The sequence below is a fragment of the Protopterus annectens genome, chromosome 11.part0 (assembly GCF_019279795.1).
Source record: "Protopterus annectens isolate FY-2018-M chromosome 11.part0, PAN1.0, whole genome shotgun sequence".
Taxonomy (NCBI): Eukaryota; Metazoa; Chordata; order Ceratodontiformes; family Protopteridae; genus Protopterus; species Protopterus annectens.
The window spans coordinates 342,115,172-342,134,541 of NC_056745.1; positions in this window are offsets into that span (position 1 = coordinate 342,115,172).

The window sequence follows — 19,370 nt, forward strand, 5'->3', positions numbered from 1 at the left end:
ACAGGACACAAATCTTTTTTCCTACAATCGTAGCACATCAGCCATTTCTAATACGTTTTTCGGACACAACTGGCCATGGAGAGACTGCCACAACCAAAGTGGGACAGGTGGTGACCTTAGTCGCTGCTCCTATGTCAGTGCGGCGCTGACATGCGGCTGTACACCTTCTCTGAGTGTAAACACTGACGGTGCATTGCGGACGAACGCGGTCTTATGCGTATCCTTTGCTCCTTGGACGGGTACACTTATGCCTTCGTGGCTTCTATTTGCTTCTCCGTTAATTTGGGACGGGGACTATGTTGCATACTGTACGTGCGTTTCATTCTGCACAGGACCTGGCTGCTGCCATTACTATTGTGGGCGGACCGTGGCTGTCAGCACATTAGGTTGCTCACCTCATGCCGGCTTAGACACGCCTCCAGACGCATCCTACCTGGGCTCGCTCACGTACACTACGCACGTGTCTGTGATTCCGGTGCACTCTCATTAATATGTATATGGCGCTACTGCGCCGGCTATTCCATGCACCGCCGGCGCAGGCCTTACGCCGGCCTTGCGCCGAGCTTCATGAATCCCGGGGTACATGTACACTCAGTGTAATCTTTCTGAGTGACTAGCGACCACAAAAAATGTGGTAGGGAAATTATTGAACACAGATCATATACAGTTAGTGTACATTTTGTGTAGGTAAAACAGAGTACTCTGTATTTTTTTAAAGATCAGTGTGTAACAGCCTTCAGTGAAAAGAAGAAATGGCATCTACTTTCTAAATGTCATCTACTTTCTAAGTTTCAAATGCTTTAAATGGAAATATAAACATCTGCTTTTTTGTTTATTTGCTTATGTTTTACATTTGGTGACAGTAGATGTTTGGCTGGGAAGTAACATTTTTCAGTGGAATCCTGGGAAGAAAAGTTTCACTGTAAAAGTGTCAGCTGTGTGCAACTGACTATGAACCACATTAGCTATGAAGAACAAAAATATAAAGTATCCTGGATTATAGAACATACACAGAGAGGGATATGTAGTACTGTAATTTTATATGATCATAAATAATCTAGATATGTCCTTTGTTACACAGTGACATAAATTAATCAAGTAATAAGATTTCATAAGAAGACCTACTGTAGTACTCAATGGATGCATGTTCTGTAAATCTGACATACTCAGTAAGTTTGCAATGCAGTCAAGAGAAGTGGACAAAATAATATAACACTAAAGAAAAAAATGGGAAAGTATAAACAGCAAAAAACATATTGCAGCTGGGAAGGTACAATCCCACATGTTACAGGGTGCATTACCAACAGCTTAATCTATACTCATTGCGAAATAGCATTACCAAATGTTGTTTGATCTGTAATATCAATATGAGAGGGGAGGAGTTTCAACCAATTTAACAACATCAGTCAGCTAGAGGAACAATGATCAAGTGTACGGTGAGAAAGACTTTGAACGACTACTACTCGTCAGAAAATAGCAACCAGGTAAAAAGGAACAGAATGATTAGAATGCAGGGCAAAAGGAAGAGCAAATGCAGATTAAGGTTTAAGTATGAACATAACTGTCACTGTAAAATAAGTTAGCAAGAAGGATATGTCTAGGTTATTTAAGTAATAGCACGTTGATATTTCCACTGCAACCAAATATGTTTTTAGCTTATTTGTCCTTAGTTTATACATGAAGTTTTTTTTTTAGGCTGTACTTTAGTTGATAGGGGACTGGATTCCAAAAAATTACTGATAATAGTGAATAATTAATATTGCTGAATTATTTTTATTTTGCTTTTTATTTATTCATGTATATATTTGAGGACTGCCTGCTGGCATTACTTCAGACTAAGTAGTCCTCCAAATATAGGAGAGATAGTGACAGCCAGAAAAGTATAGAAGTGTAGACATCATTTGGAAAAAGTAATTAATTATTCCCTTAGACAAAGAAGTAGACTCTGTTGAATATTGTATTTACCATCTTATAGCCATTCTTTCTCCACAACTAAAAATCCTTGAACAAAAGTATATATATTCTCATCTTCTCAAATTCTTAACATATAATGACTTCTTCTCTACCTAACACGGCTTCAGGCCATACCACAACAGTATCACAGCTTTCCTTAATTTTTCCCATCATATCATCCTCCAGAGGGACTCTGGAAAGTTTACTTCCTCTCTATTCCCTGACTTATGTAGGGAGTTTAACACTGTATCCCATCAGATTCTTCTATATAGGCTATATTTTCTAGGCTGTGACACCCCCTCCTTCTTCTGATTCCATATCTACCCCTCTAACAGGCTACAGGCACCAAAAAGTCAGAAAGAAATCACCATTCTTGCCCATCTCAGTCAGAGTGCCCCAAGGCTCACTCTTGTGCCCTATACTCTTTTGACATTTTTATTAATGACAGGCACACTGCTTCTAAATGTACAACTATCATTCACTATGCTGACAACGCTATACTGATAACCATTGCTATGCCCCTCCCAAAACTTCAGGAAAATACCCCAAAAGCTTTTTCTTGAATAGAAACATGGTTTCAACAATGTTTGCCTCCTGCTGAATGCTAAGAAAACCAAGTTATTGTTTTTCACACCAAAATCTTCATCCTGTGCAACAGCTGACTTCTGCATTGCTTGTCAGACAACAATCCTGACAAACTTGTTTCCCACACAAAGCTACTTGACCTCATTATATATGACCACCTAAAGTTTGATATTCAAATACAAGTTAGCAAGCAAATCCACATAAAACTTCTACTCCTATAATCAGAGCAAACACCTTTTAATTAGCAATGCCAAAAAACAATAGCCTCTGTATATCTCCTGTCTTCACTATAGGCTGCCCCCATCTATACCAACTTTCAATTGCTAATAGAAAATAATAATGTTATAATATGATAGCTAAATTCACCACAAACCAAGCTGCAAAATCCCACCACTGCCCAAGCTTAGAACAGGTAGGCTGGTTATAATGTCCACACTATGTCTCTATAACCCAGTTAGCAATTGTTTATTTATTTATTTGACATTTCTTAACTGGGAGCGTCTGAGTGAGCAATAACCTGTTTCAGCAGAGGCCCAGAGAGAAAAGTTCCATAATACCATGAAAAATTAAAGATTTTTTGACAAGATATTCAGTAGAGAGTCTGCATCAGATGGTTAAAGAACAGTTGGTAATAAGCAGCATCCGTATAGTGCAAGTAGGCCAAAGTCAGTGTTGTTAGTTGTTCATAAGATAATCTTCAAACCACAAAACTGTCCTGCAGTGCAAGCCTTGGTGGAACCTTATTCTCTTCCATGATCAGTACAATATCCCTACTAACCATAGCCATAACCAAAACCCATAACTCTACTGGTCTGTCCATATACTCAAATGATGTCTTGGAATTCTGAAATTCTAACCATATCAACATCAGACAACAAACCACCCTATCCAGACTCAAAAATCCCTACCAGCATCAGACAACAAACCAACATATCCAGATTCAAAAACTTGCTAAATAAGACTTAACACTTGACTCAGTTATTATACTTCTACAGGTAATACTACCTCAGCTCTTACATACCTATATTACCCTCATATTCTACAACAAAGCAAATTCTCAATATAAATCTCCAACTGTCATCTACCCCATTTGCACTTACTGCCACTTCTACTGTCTCTACTCACCCCTTGCCAGCTAATGTCTCTACTCACCACTTGCCAAATTTCCCCTACAGCAAACTTCCAATTCATACTCACGAACTTCTGCATCTTCTTCAGCTTGACTACAACTTTCTTTATCTCTATCACCTACCAAATATGCGTACTACTCACATATTCCTCACCTGTTCTGTACTTACTACTCACATATTCCTCCCCTCTTCTGTACTTACTACTCACATATTTCTCATCTCTTCTGTACTTACTACTCACATATTCCTCCCCTCTTCTGTACTTACTACTCACATATTCCTCCCCTCTTCTGTACTTACTACTCACATATTTCTCACCTCCTCTGTATGTACTACTCACATATTCCTCCCCTCTTCTGTACTTACTACTCACATATCCCCCCTCTTCTGTACTTACTACTCACATATTCCTCCCCTCTTCTGTACTTACTACTCACATATTTCTCACCTCTTCTGTACTTACTACTCACATATTCCTCCCCTCTTCTGTACTTACTACTCACATATTTCTCACCTCTTCTGTACTTACTACTCACATATTCCTCCCCTCTTCTGTACTTACTACTCACATATTCCTCCCCTCTTCTGTACTTACTACTCACATATTTCTCATCTCTTCTGTACTTACTACTCACATATTCCTCCCCTCTTCTGTACTTACTACTCACATATTCCTCCCCTCTTCTGTACTTACTACTCACATATTTCTCACCTCCTCTGTATGTACTACTCACATATTCCTCCCCTCTTCTGTACTTACTACTCACATATCCCCCCTCTTCTGTACTTACTCACATATTCCTCCCCTCTTCTGTACTTACTACTCACATATTTCTCACCTCTTCTGTACTTACTACTCACATATTCCTCCCCTCTTTTGTACTTACTACTCACATATTTCTCACCTCTTCTGTACTTACTACTCACATATTCCTCCCCTCTTCTGTAGTTACTACTCACATATCCCCCCCCTCTTCTGTACTTACTACTCACATATTTCTCACCTCCTCTGTATGTACTACTCACATATTCCTCCCCTCTTCTGTACTTACTACTCACATATTTCTCACCTCCTCTGTATGTACTACTCACATATTCCTCCCCTCTTCTGTACTTACTACTCACATATTCCTCCCCTCTTCTGTACTTACTACTCACATATTCCTCCCCTCTTCTGTACTTACTACTCACATATTTCTCACCTCCTCTGTATGTACTACTCACATATTCCTCCCCTCTTCTGTACTTACTACTCACATATCCCCCCCTCTTCTGTACTTACTACTCACATATTCCTCCCCTCTTCTGTACTTACTACTCACATATTTCTCACCTCTTCTGTACTTACTACTCACATATTCCTCCCCTCTTCTGTACTTACTACTCACATATTTCTCACCTCTTCTGTACTTACTACTCACATATTCCTCCCCTCTTCTGTACTTACTACTCACATATTCCTCCCCTCTTCTGTACTTACTACTCACATATCCCCCCCTCTTCTGTAGTTACTACTCACATATCCCCCCCTCTTCTGTACTTACTACTCACATATTTCTCACCTCCTCTGTATGTACTACTCACATATTCCTCCCCTCTTCTGTACTTACTACTCAGATATCCCCCCCTCTTCTGTACTTACTACTCACATATTTCTCACCTCCTCTGTATGTACTACTCACATATTCCTCCCCTCTTCTCTACTTACTACTCATTTCTTCCACACTCCCTTTCTCATACTACTCTTGCATGTAAATCTACACTTTGCATATTGTATTTTTAATATCACTGTGTATGTCAATTTTTCATGTATTAACATGCCATAACTGCATATTTTACCGATTGCAGATATTTTCCCCTATTGCTGCTTTTGAATAATTGTCTATTCATACTTTAATTTTAAGCTCTGCATTTTACTCTGTTGATTAAAACCGCCTATTTTTCTAGTGGAGCTTTTTCCCTGGGCCTCCTCTGAAAAAGGGCTACCACAGCCTAGTGGGACTACCCCAGTCAACAAAAACAATAAAATAAATAAAAATAAATAAACATATTTATGAGAAAATTTTATCTGGACGAGTAATTTTTATGGTTACATTCAAACCACTGGTGATTTTTCAGAGATAAACACTTATGGCAACGTATAGCAAAAACATGCTTCTCTGTTATAATCCAGATGAAGGGATGGGAAGACAGGTACGGTAGAAGAAGACGTAAATGTTTTTGTTTTGTATAATTTGCCAAGTTATTCATTAGGTCTGACTACTGTGTTGTTTAATTTTAGCTGATTTTCAGCGAAACAGCAAAGAAGTTTCTGTACTTTAGAGGCCCTCTGGTGCGGCCCCATGCATTTGTCAGAGTTGCAGTGAGTGAACAAGAGGCTACAGAATCAGGAAGCATTACCTAGTAAAGCAGTGAAGTCATCCACACATTGGCTAAGCAGTGAATCTGCACAGTAGCTAAGCATATCATTTACAGACTGTGAACAGAAGTGAGCATAATTTGAAGCCCACATGATCTCTAGGTTGACAGGGATAACTGAGAGATAACCCTATTGTATCTAACTGCTTGCTCAGTAAGCTAAAAAGTCACTTTTTAGGCCTGAAAGTCAAACCATTGCCTTCTAGGACCTGTTTCGTCTTAGAGTGACTTACTGCATCAATTTGTTTTCATTTCTTTGAACTGTTGTAAGGAACTCTTGTTTTGTAGATGAAATGCCTTTGGAACAGCTAAAGTTCTACAATTTAGCAGTAAAGTAAAACCAAGCCCTGCGAATTCCTAGCAGGAATAATTTCTTCTGTCAGTATTCATAGCTCAGTAAAAATGTTTCATTTCGGAAATTGAAAATGTGGTATCCTTAGTAGTGCCCCTGAGCTCAAATAAATAAGATTATTTCATTAAATTGCTTTGTTTTCCATTGGAACTTTCTATAATTCTCATGATTTTTTGTTATGAAGACACCAGTAGTTTTTTTGCATTTCAGACTTAACTTAAATGCTTCTGCTACTTCCCCACTGTATATGTCTATTATCAGTATTGTCCAGAGTTCCTTGAGTCAGGCAACTCTAATGGGGATTTGCCTAGTATAAACATCTAGGGAAAATGTGGTATGATTTCATCCTATCATCTTTTTAGGGCATTTCTTTTAATGTCCTTCCTACTGTGTTGCCTGATTCTCAATGTGCACTGCATATCACATGCCTCTTCACTAGCTACATTGGTCTTCGTGAATTGCTGCTAGTCCTTGGTTATAAACCCCACCCCTACATCCAGGGATTGGGAAGCCAGCAGAAACAAAATGCTGCTTCTTCCTTTGTTCTCTGGCCAGCTCCACAGGGAGTGTGTTTGCTTATCAAACTTGAATTCCCTGAGCTGTAGTCATAGATCTATCCCTCAATAAACAAACTGCATATAGACTCTTGAGAAGGAGTGAAGGCCAGTAGTAAAATGTTTACTCAAGGCAAGGAAAACAATGATGGTTCTGAACAGGTGTGCAATCATACAGAACAGAACAGCAGGGCTATGTCATTTTATTACTCCTTCGCTTTTGTTCCAAAGAGTCAAAATCTCATGTTCACTCACTGTGATAGAGGTAAGTGCTGGGGAGTTTAGCTGACAGGTAATTTTGCAGGGTGTGTGTGTGTGTGTGTTTGTGAATTTGTATGAATGTGTGCATATGTATGTGTGTGTGTGTGTGTGTGTGTGTGTGTGGTGGGGGGGGCATCACACCTCCACACTTCATGACTAACAAATCCTGCAAACCTGGGGAGGAGGAAACACTAGACATGAGGGATGCTCTTCATCTCTTGTCTTACATGTATTAAAAAAAAAATAATGTTTTTCTGCATGAAAGATGTGGGTTTGGGGAACACTAGACCCCAGGAATAAGTCTTGATAATGTGCCCTGTACCCTCCCACCTAGGATATTAGCCCCCTATGCCACCAGTAGATGCTAGAAAATATTAGCTAAACCTGTTAAAAGATATGTTTTAAATCTTGCATCCTTGACCCAGAAAACAGCAGCAGTAACCCATTTTAAGTACTGATCGTACATAAGAAAAAGTATGAAGTTGTAATGTCTGGCATGATGCAGTGTTTGCAACAGTCTGTGAATTATGAGGGAAACTATAAGAGGCAGCAGTAGGAGCACCCTAACATACCTCCCAACAGCACAGTCTGTTTCCTATAAAATATTTGTTTTTCTGGAAAATTCTTGAAGAATGGTGACACTAAATGCTAGATCAAACAGACGGAGTTTTATATATCATATCCTTCAGAAAATGCATGATAATGCAAAACCTGCTATCGTATAATGTCCTAAATTTATAAGAGCAATATTTAAAATCTGAGCCTGGGGTTCTTTATCACCCTTGATTATTTATGTCTGTCTAGAATTCATGTTCTTAGAGGTTGAGATGCATATGTCCTGTAAAATCAGGAACAGAGTTGAGAGGGATGAGGGGGGGGGGTGACTGTGTGGAGGGAGGCTTCAGTACACATCCAGGAAGAACACTAGAAAATAACTGGAAGAATATTCAAACTATTTCTGGGACTTATTAAAAAATATAGTAGAGCAACAGGTCTAGCATCACGATTCACTGTGTGCATACTATGAAGAAAGAAATCCTAATATCTGGCATTATTGATTAACTGTATCGATACATGATTTACAAGGGCAGGGATAAAGCATATAAAGAGACCTCAGGAACATTCTGTCAACTCAGGCACAGGTAAGAGTTGTATGGTGTGTGTGTGTGCGTGTGTGTGTGTGTGTGTGTGTGTGTTTGTGTGTGTGTGTGTGTGTGTGTGTGTGTGTGTGTGTGTGTGTGTGTGTGTGCGCGCACTTGTGCACGTGTGGAAAAGTGTTAATGCAATGCATGGACTGCCAGTGTTAGCTACCACAACAGAAGACTGCAGAGTACTAGCAATAGTTAAAGTTGATTCAAAGACATGGAAGTTAGACAATAATGAGGTCTTTCCTTATTGCAGCTAACATGTCTCTGAATCACAAATTGCCACTTTATATAAATCATCCCTTTTTACCTCAGCTCTTACCTCCAGCTTTAGCACATCATTTTTGTTTTATTGCAGACAAAAAACACTATTTTAATGAATCGAAAATAATGAAACAGAGCCATCCAAGATAAGTAGTAAACAGTCCCTTTCTATTTTCCAGTAATTCAACTTACACAGTTTAAAGGGAAACCCCTCCTCAAGTCATCTTTTCTTTTAGTTTTTTTAAGAAACTGATTTATTTTGTTTCATTTTCTCAAACCCTACAGTAGCCTCGATGAATCTGAAGTATTATACTAAGTGCTGTACTCCCCAGGAAATTCTAAATTTCCACCACTTGTTTTATGAGGATGACTAACACGATGTAAGCAACTCCCTTACATTCTGAAATGCTGTATTAGTCTTACAAGTTTTCAGGCATTTTGTTGATTATGTTTTTAGTGTCTAAATTTAAAAAAAAAATTTAAAAAGCCTTAATCTCAAATGAGCATTGAATTCATAAGGCAGTTTTTCCCCATTATATACCTCTTATTAAACTAATAGCTCTAAGCACCAGGTGGAATTGGATGGTGGCTTAATAAAGTTTTATTAACCCTCCTTTAAAATTATTTTTGAGTGAAAATAATCAACATTTTATCAGTTCTCATTGACGTCATTCAGAAACCCTTATGTTCAAGGTACTTGTTTGCCAAACAAAGTTAATACTGCAGAAATACTATACATATAAATTAAATGTATTCTTGTCCCCATCCAATCGGAAGCGTATGCTCATCAGTACAAAGAGAATGATTTGCTAATATTAGCTACTGAGAAACAACAACTGGCTTAGGGGGATTCGTGTTAGAATAATACTCCATTCAATGAAAAATAGGTTCGTGTGAGGCATTAGAAACAAACCAGGTGGAATTATTTATGCTATAGGTGTGACAGATACAAAAATATGTCTCTGAAAATTGCAATTCCATGTGACTGCCTCATTGAACTTGTCCCACGCTACAGGTGCAGCTTAAGAAAACTTGTCTAGACTTTAGGCTACTTAAGAGTACGTGTATGTGTGTGGGGGTGACCTGGCTCCTGCACCTTCCATGCGGAAGCTTGGCTGCCAAAACCCAACTTTATTATTCTAACTCTGGTGTTACCATTGGGTCAGGGCAATGAGAAGGCATCTCTGAAAGTTAAATCTGTTTTATTATAGTTTGACATTGTCCAGATTCACCACAAGCAAGAAATGGTCTGATGCACATAGACACATCATGCACAAGTTGTTAAACTACCTGGAAGCTATTGTAATAAATTACTTCTGTCTGCAAAAACTAGAGGGAATAGCTGGAGGATGTAAGTAAGGAGAACACATACTTTCAAACATAGATGGAAGTGACAGCAAAAGTAAAGTCACTATATGTCATCGTCGACTGTACTGATAAATCCCAACCATTAAATGGTCAGCAGCTGTAAGCAGGGGGCATAAACCTTATTTCCTTTAAGAGCTCTGACTAACATTGGGAGGAGAATTATAGGATTTAGAGATTATCAGCTATAAAAAGGACTTGGTAGATCTGAAACACAACAATGTACAAATTCTGGATAAAACTACGTTTCCCTCATGGGACTTTCACAATGTCTTTAAATGTAACAAATTTAATTGAGAGTATCATTTAGAAGCCCTATGACATTACATCCTGTAAGACATGCAATACTTAGCTACCTTACCAAAGAGAGCAGCACTTTGGCACAGTACAGACGGTAAAGGGGTTACTTATCAGGAATTCTTATCCAGCATATTTAATGCAACACAATCTGCTTAAAACTGTTTTTTGCTGTTGTGACTATGATTTTATGCTCTTTGAATATCTACTACTTCTGCATTTTATAACATAGGCCAGATTCAGACTCACTGAATCTAGACTGGTATCACTTGAGCATTAAAACTAGCTCTTCACTGAGATACTGAAAGATCTGAGGCATCCGTTGCTTCCAACTGACTATAAGGACCTGTTTTTGCTCTTATATTGAACTTTAATTTGTATTTGCATTGTACTGTCTACTTGTATTGTCTGAACTGTTTTTTTTGCCACATTTTACTGTATACTGTACTAGTTCAGCTGTTGCATAGCTGGGTTCCAGGTTTGTTGTTTCTGGGTCTGTTTTGTAACTTCTGAGCATCAAATTCAAGCCATCCTTGTTGGTAAAGGCCCTTCTGCAGCCTTGTGGGAGGAGAGTGCTGTCTAGGTCCAATCTAATCAAGGATGATTGCACTAGAGCTCAGAGAGGGCTTTCTGATTGGCTAGTTTGAGTTAAAAGGGTTATTTCTTGTTTTATTTAAGCCCTGCATTTGCACGTGTTTGCGTGTAGTGCAGCACTGTTCACTGCAGTGTAGCGGTGGTTACCATAGGTGGCTATAGACACAAACGTTTTGCTTGTTAAAGTTTGCCTTAGCACTTTGCTTGTGGTCCTCCAGAGGACTTCTGTGGCCCTGCTCTACTGTCAGGTGAACACTAAGCCTAGCCTCAAAGGTATCAACACACCTTTCATCCACTAGCCATTCCTAAGTGTGACCTCTTTTTCCAACCATATAAATTTACCCAGTACAATGGATGGATACTTTTCCATAGTTTATCCAGACAGCTTGATCTACATGGGCATCCTGAGGCAGTGTACCACCTGCCTCAGGTTCACTGACAACCCTCTATTCCTAGTCCACGCAAACTCAACATGTGAGAGATACAACTATATTAAGAACCTTGAATCCATGCTCTCTCACACACCAGTTAATACATATGACAATGAGTGAGTTGTCAGCATGCACACCTCACCTCCTACTCCACTCAAACACATATCACACATACCTACATATGCGGAGGTCTTCATCGGAAACATAGGTAAACACCAGAGATCTCCTAAATCACAAACACAAGCAAGCTACACATAATACTTCTTCTACAGTACACAATACACATAATAACTCATGCACCAGTGTCTTACCTGTCAAGTCCTTAAGGAAAAAATACAAAACCAAACATATTAGTCATAGGTGATTCTATCATAAGACACACAGATGTCCCTCTCACCAGGCAAGATAAGGAAAAGGTCACAGTCAGCTGTCTGTCAGGTGCTAGGATCCTCCATATCACACATGCACTCAGGTCTCTCAACAACATGTACTGTTATGACTCTATCATAGTGCATGTTGGTGTGAACGACTGGAGATGAACCTCTCTGGACTATATGAAAAGAGAGATAACTGAGCCCTCGGATTATGTGTCTCAAGTAGGTATGACCATAGAATTAAGCAGCATTTTACCTTCACCTAGGATGATACCTCACTACAAACAGAAAAAATATTGACTTCAATAATTGGCTTAGTTTCTGGTGTCATTCTAATGGAATCCAGTATCTGTCAGCCTAGGACGACATGATGGACAGACCTTGATGCTTTGCCAGAGATGGTCTTCATCTGTCACCCATGGATTTCAGCTAATAGATAAGTATCTTGCCACCCCTATTGTGCCTTTTTTAGGTAGTGTCTCTTGGACAAAATTCCTAATGTAAAAACTCCATCTAAAAACAAGCTCAAGGTTGTACTGTTAAATGCTAGGAGTCTTAACATGAAACTGCACTCACCAGAAGCAGTCCTCACCTTGGAAGATACAGACATTTGTGTAGTCACAGAGACCTGGTTCAAGGCTGTGGAGAGCACCCCAGCCATACCGAATTACACCTCCTTCCATATTTTCAGACCACATACTGAAGGCATGAAAACTAAAGGAGGCATTATATCAATATTCATTACAGATAGATACACCTATAGAAGATTGGTTGAACAGTATGATTCCTTGGAGATACTTCAGGTGCAATTAACTGTTAGCAGGCCGCCTATTCAAGTCATTGCCAGCTACAGGACCCCCTCCTTGAATCAGGACAACCACTCTGCCTATTTGGATCTACTTGAGTCTATCAAGATGCAGTCAAACACCATGGTTTTGGGTGATTTTAACTACCCATTGACTGGGTAAATTACTTGTGCTCAAACTCACTTGCCCAAAGGTCCCTTAACTTCATTAACTCCATTGCCTTGAATTAGCTGGTTGACACCCCAACAAGGGGTGCCAACATCTTGGATCTGGTGCTTACTAATATGGGGGACCAATGTAGCACCTCCACTGTGAGGTCTTCCCTGCTGAGATCTAACCACAAATCAGTTTCACTCAAAGTAACTATCATACCTGACCCACCCCACCCACAGCAGCAATTAAACTAAAAAACTTCTCCAGAGCAGATTCTCTTATGGGATGGTATAAATACCTTCACTGCAACCCCCCATCAGATGGAATTGGTAACTATGCCGAGTTCTATACCAATGCTTTATACAAATACCTGTATAACTACAATAAATTGGCTATATTTGATAGCACAAAACAAGCTCTTCAAGAAAGAGCAAACCTGCCTGGTGGACAACTGCCATTAACAGGCTTTACAACAAGAGGAAGAAATTGCTGTCTAGGAATAAGAGGGAGCAAGCCTTAAACTGGAGGCACTCCCTCCTCACCTTAAACAAGCAAATAAGACTTCTTGTGAAGTCCTCCAAAGCTAACTATGAATCCAAATTAGCTTCCTCAATTAAGGACAACCATAAAGTGTTCTTTAGTTACATCTGTTACCTAAAAGAAGAGGCTCATATTTGTCCTGAACTTGTAGTTAATGATATCACATATACTGAGCCTGTGGACATAGCAACCCTGTTGGCTGACAGGCTTTGTGAAAACTTCAAGCCTCTGTCCCCACCATACGTACCCTATGACATCCCTACCACCTGTCCCCTACCTTGTATCTCTAAAGAGCAGGTCATAAATGACCTCTCTAAGGCCAAAAATCACAGCATCTATGGGACCTGATAACTTCACAGGGTGCATCCTACATGGGTTCTGACAAGAATTAGCAACACAGTTGGGTACTCCTTTCAATCATAGTCTAAGCACCTGGTTCCTCCCAACTGAATAAAAAACAGCCATCATTATTTCCTTGCACAAAGGTGGGGCTTCCACTGACCCTGGAAACTATGGACTTATTAGCTTGACTATTCTTATCTGCAAGGCCATGGAGCAAATCATCATGAACCTTATCAACAAAGATATAGGTAATCTCCAAACACTTGACCCTACTCAGTTTGGATTTGTCAGAGGGAGATAACACCTGTTAAACCTAGTAGACTTCTTTGATACAATCACCAAGGCCTTGGACGAGGGGAAATCTATGCATATAACCTACCTAGACTTAGCCAAGGCTTTTGACACTATCCCCCACTCAGGTATCTTTGACAAACTCACCCAGCTAGTTATCAACCCTTACATCATTAGATGGGTTGCTAACTGGCTCACTGATAGAATACATATAATCAAAATAGGGGAATCCACCTGCAACACAGACCTGTAACCAGTGGTGTTCAATGGGGATCTGTCCTTGGACCTCTACTTTTAGGAATCTATTTCTCTGAAGTACAAGCAAAAACAAAAGGCCTATGGCTGACAAAGTTTGCTGATGACTGCAAACTGGGAGCGGTCACAGAATCTGTAAATGATGTTAACATCCTGCAAAAGGGCCTTACACAAACCAAATGATTTGTGCCAAAGTCATGGCCTTAAACTCAATGCAAAAAAATGTATTGAATGTATGTAACAGCGATGTTCCTGCTAACTACCACATCAGTAGCAACACCCTAAGTATGCACTCAGTGGTGAGAGACCTGGGCACATAGGTTGACAGCAATCTTACCTTTGATCACCATGTCTCCACAGTGGTAAGAAGGACATTCTATATTGCTCATCTCATAAGTAAGGGCATTGCCTCCAGAAAAAAAGAAGTTATAACCTTCCTGTACTCTTCCCTCATTAGGTTAATAATAAGTACAATGCACATTTTGATATGTACCTTTTCAAGCACCTGCAGCAATTGGAGAAATCACAAAGGTTCCTCACAAGGAAAATTCAAGGTCTTCAGCATCTGTCCTATGTGCGTCATCTGAAATCATTGTCACTTTATTCAGTTTCATACAGACTACTCAGAGGAGATTTCTGCCTTGCATATAAGGCAATCTCTGACCTTACTTTATTGGAAATGCTCCATATCCACATCAAATGGTACATGGGCTACTCACTCTAAAGACCTTAACCTGGTATGCGACTTTAATAAAACCTACTGGAGGGACAGATTTGTCTCCCAGAGGTTATCACACCTTTGGTACAGACTCCCACTTCATTCAAACAGAGTGCCACATTGACCCTCTTCAAACACAATCTGGACAATTGGATGGGTAACCGTAAATTTATCCTGGGAGTTCCACCTGTGTCCCTCTTGGACACGGGCATTAGGTACTGATCATGGAAATAAGGGCAGAACTTGGCTAGGCTTGTAAAGACCCTAGGGCCATTAGCCTAGTAACCCAGTAACTTCCTATGATTTTATGATCCTTTGAAAATGAGGCATGTTAAAAGTCATAGTTTGACAAACAATCATAACTAATAAATGATCAGCTCTGGAATATATTTCATTTGCTCTGACATTTTCTTCTTTGCTGTTTAATCAGTTACTCATGAAAGGATTAATATTGATAGGCATATCTACATTGTTTATCAGTTAAAATTATTTCTTGAGTGGGAGGTTGCCAATGTTCACCAATATTCAGTGTTGCTACCTGGTAATCTTACTCTGATTCTTGCTCTAACAAAAAAAAAAACACAGATTTACATGATGTGGTCTTTTTTATACTTATATTATCTTAACAGTGTGCTGTGCAGGACTCTGTATACACTACAAGCTTTTTCTGCAGTTATAATTCAATCATCTGAAAAATAAGATTAATAGATTTGTCTATGTTTTTCATTATCTCTTCTGAAGGAACTGCTTTATTAATTAACTTGGTATGATATTATCCTTCTATGATATGAAGAAAACTGCAATGGTCAGTGCATTTGTTCAATACTTTCAGCACTTCAGCCAATTCTATGAATGCTTATTGCTTTGTCTACTTTCAGTTGTAGCAGCTCTTTCAGTTTTCTTTTCTGTGAATGGAATGTTTCAAAATCCACATTACTAAAAACAATTAATTGAATCAGATTACTGTCATATCTTAAAACATTCAAAAAAGTGCAACAAAACCAAGAACAGCGCATAATCCAAGGCACACAGGATCTGAACAAAATTGTTCAGGAGATCAGCAGTAGCATGTAAAATCTTTTAATGTTAAAATATCAGGTAGCCACAATTCATAAATCAGAACAGCAACAACAAGAAGAAGCCAAGCGCTTTCACCCAGTAATTACTAGGCTTTTTCAAGGCAAAAAAAATATCTTAAAACATAAAAAAGTGGTAAGATCTTCTTGATGGCTCAAGGTAATAATTCAAATTGTACCTATTCTGCACTTAACATTTTACCTCACTTCCATTCCAACCTTCCTCTCAGCCTTTTTCTACTGATCCCATGTCCTTCTAAATACCTATGTGGATTCCCTCTTCACTTTCCATTCTGGCAGTCCATTCCATAGGTCCACAGCCCTCTCTGTGAAGAAATGCTTTCAGAAATCCATCAAATAGTTATTCCTTACAATCTGCTGTCTGTGCCACTCATCATTCTTTCCTATTCAGATTGTTGCCAATTTATCTCTGTGATGTGATCTTGTATATCCACATTGTGTTCAATTTATTCTTGTCTCTTGACAGAAAAAAAAATGCAGTTCCTGTAGTCTCTATTCAAATCCTATTCCCTCCTTGTCATATGGCTTTCTGGTGTTTTTGCTCTGGATTCCTTGCAGAAGCTATATGCCTCTCCACACATATCACCTGAAAAACTCACACAGCATTCAAGGTGTTGCTTTTTAAGGCCCTGACAGACTGAGAGTATTACTTTTATATTTTGTAATCCTATTCCCTGATGATACACACAGACGTTTGCTTACTGCTTCAACTGACATCTTATTATCTTCCTGTGGGTTATTCTGGGTGTGGTGAGCACCTACCCAGATTATTTTTCACACCAGGGTTGTTGTGGTCTAAGTGCAGTATTTTGCATATTTTCTGTTAGACATCAGCTGGACTTTTCTAATTACTTTGCTGGTCTTTCCAAATTCTTTCCTAGACAATCCTCCCATCCTCCACTGCTCTAATTATCTTTGCATTATCAGTAGAGAGACTGATCCTGTTTTCTAGTCCCTCATGCATGTCTAAATTAGAAGAATACTGGGCCCAGACATGCTGCTAGTCACCACTTATTACAGATATCAACCGTTTCACCAGAGCCCTTTATACTGTACCCTTCAAAAAGGCATCAATCCCATTTCACATTCATGGTTTTAACCTAAATCCCTCTGTTTTTCCTAATATCATGCTATGCAGCACCAAGTTAAAGACCTTAACAAGTCTAGATAGACCAGGTCTACCAGGACTCCCCAGTCACAGTTTCATGTATCCCAGTCATAAAGTTGAATCAGGTTTTATTAACAACTCTTGTTCTCTTAAATGTGAAAAGATTGTATTGGATGTTGGACTGAAAAAAATGTGACAACAGTGCACTCTGCTGTAAGAAATCTGATAAGTCAAGCATTTCATAACTGCCTTTGATCTCAGGGCTTGGAGTCGAGATATCTGGATGAAGGAATTCTGGCTATTGTTTTGAGGCCAGAGTTAATTGCTAGAATTTGCATGTATAATTTATTTTATTGCTCTGGCTTCCTGACCATCTGCAAGATCAAAAGGGCTATTAATCTCTGAGTTTCTGTTAGCCTGGGAACCAGAAAGAAATGTAATCTGAAATGAATCAGTGGTACTGTGTTATCAATTTAAGGACAGAAAGAATGAGGGCATTTAGCATTTGACTTGAGAACATCCAACTCACCAGCACTCTGCCTGTGTTCTATATGTAAGTTTATTTTAGAATTGTGTTTTCTCTTAGATATAGCTAGGAAATAGGAAGATCAGATTAGTTTTTTTTCTGTATTGATGTCAGAACTTTTCTACTGTATTATTTTAAGTAATTCACTGTGTGATAGGGAGGCCCTTGTGCTGAGCATTTGCAGTGGATTACAGGAGGAGTCTGAGGGAGATCTAGTGATTGATTTCCTCAGTGAGGCTTGGAATGACACCTCAGTGGAATGGGTAGCAATGCTACTCAGGTTCAATAAATCTCAGCAGTGTTACAGGAGTTTGGGGACATGTTCACTAGGAAACCAGGGTGCACACATCTGTTGCAGCACTAGGTGGATACAGGACCCCAAAGGCCTATTAGGCAGGCCTCTTATAAGGCGCCAGAGAGAGTGAAACAGACTATGAGGGAGAAAATACAGGAAATGTTGGAACTAGGGATAATTCAAGAGTCCAACAGTCCCTGGACCTCTCCAGTAGTGCTGGTGCAAAAGAAGGATGGCAGCACCAGGTTCTCTGTGAACTACAGGAAATTAAATAGTCACTCAGAATCAGATGCTTAACCCATGCTTAGGACAGATGAGGCCCTAGAGCAGCTGGGTGGGGCTAAGTATGTTATAACCATTGATCTTACCAAGGGTTACTGGCAGGTGGCCTTGACTCCCTATGCTAGAGAGAAGACATCATTTGTGACACCTTTCAGCTTGTATGAGTTCAGAAAGATGTCCTTTGAGATGAAAAATGCCCCAGCAGCTTTCCAGAGGCTGGTAGATCATATCCTAGCAGGGGCAGGAGGGTTTGCCCTTGGTTACCTAGATGATATTGACATTTACAGCCATTCCTGGCAAGAGCAGCTTCAACATGTTAGGGAGGTGCTGGGTAGACTACAGAGGTTAAGGTTGACCATTACGCCCAGCAAATGGCTGGTGGGTATGACAGAGGTCTCCTACCTGGGACATAGAGTGGAGAGTGGTAAGATCAGGCCAGAACCTGCCCAAGTAGAAGCCATTCAGGCATGGCCTGCACCTGCTACCAAAAAGCAGGTGAGGGCATTCTTAAGGACAGCAGGGTACTACAGAAAGTTTGCCCCTAGTTATAGTACCATAGCTGCTCCCCTCCCAGACCTGACAAGTAGAACAGGCCAGATAAGGTAATGTGGACCCCAGCATGTGAGCGGGCATTCCATGAGCTTAAGGAAGCTTTGGGAAGGCCCCTGTGTTAGCCAGTGCAGACTACAGCAAATAATTTGTTGTGCAGGTGGATGCTTCAAGCCATGGGGTGGGGGCTGTACTTTGCCAGATTTCTTCAGAGGGAGAAGACCACCCAGTGGTTTATCTCAGTTGTAGGCTCCAACCCAGGGAGGAATGCTATGCAGCTGTAGAAAAGGAATGTCTAGTCCTAGTGTGGGCAATGCAGAAATTTCAGCCTTATCTGTATGGAAGAAAACTCACTGTAGTGAAAGATCACAATCCCTTAACATGGTTAAACAGAGCCAACCAGCAAAATGTCAAGTTGCTAAGATGGAGCCTAGGGTTGTAAGCATATATCAGTGCAGCACCACAGTGGTATTAGCAATGTCAATGCAGATGGGTTCTCAAGACAGGGAATGGGGTACAGTATACTCAGATAGATCCTCTCAAGCAACGTTTCTCAAGGGTCACTTGAAAAAATAGCTTGAGTTATCTGTGGAGGGGAAGATGTGTGAAGATAGGTGAAGGCTGCCAGCCTAGCTAGATAGAATTTTGTAAATAATTCTGTCATTTGTAAATATTAATATAAGCC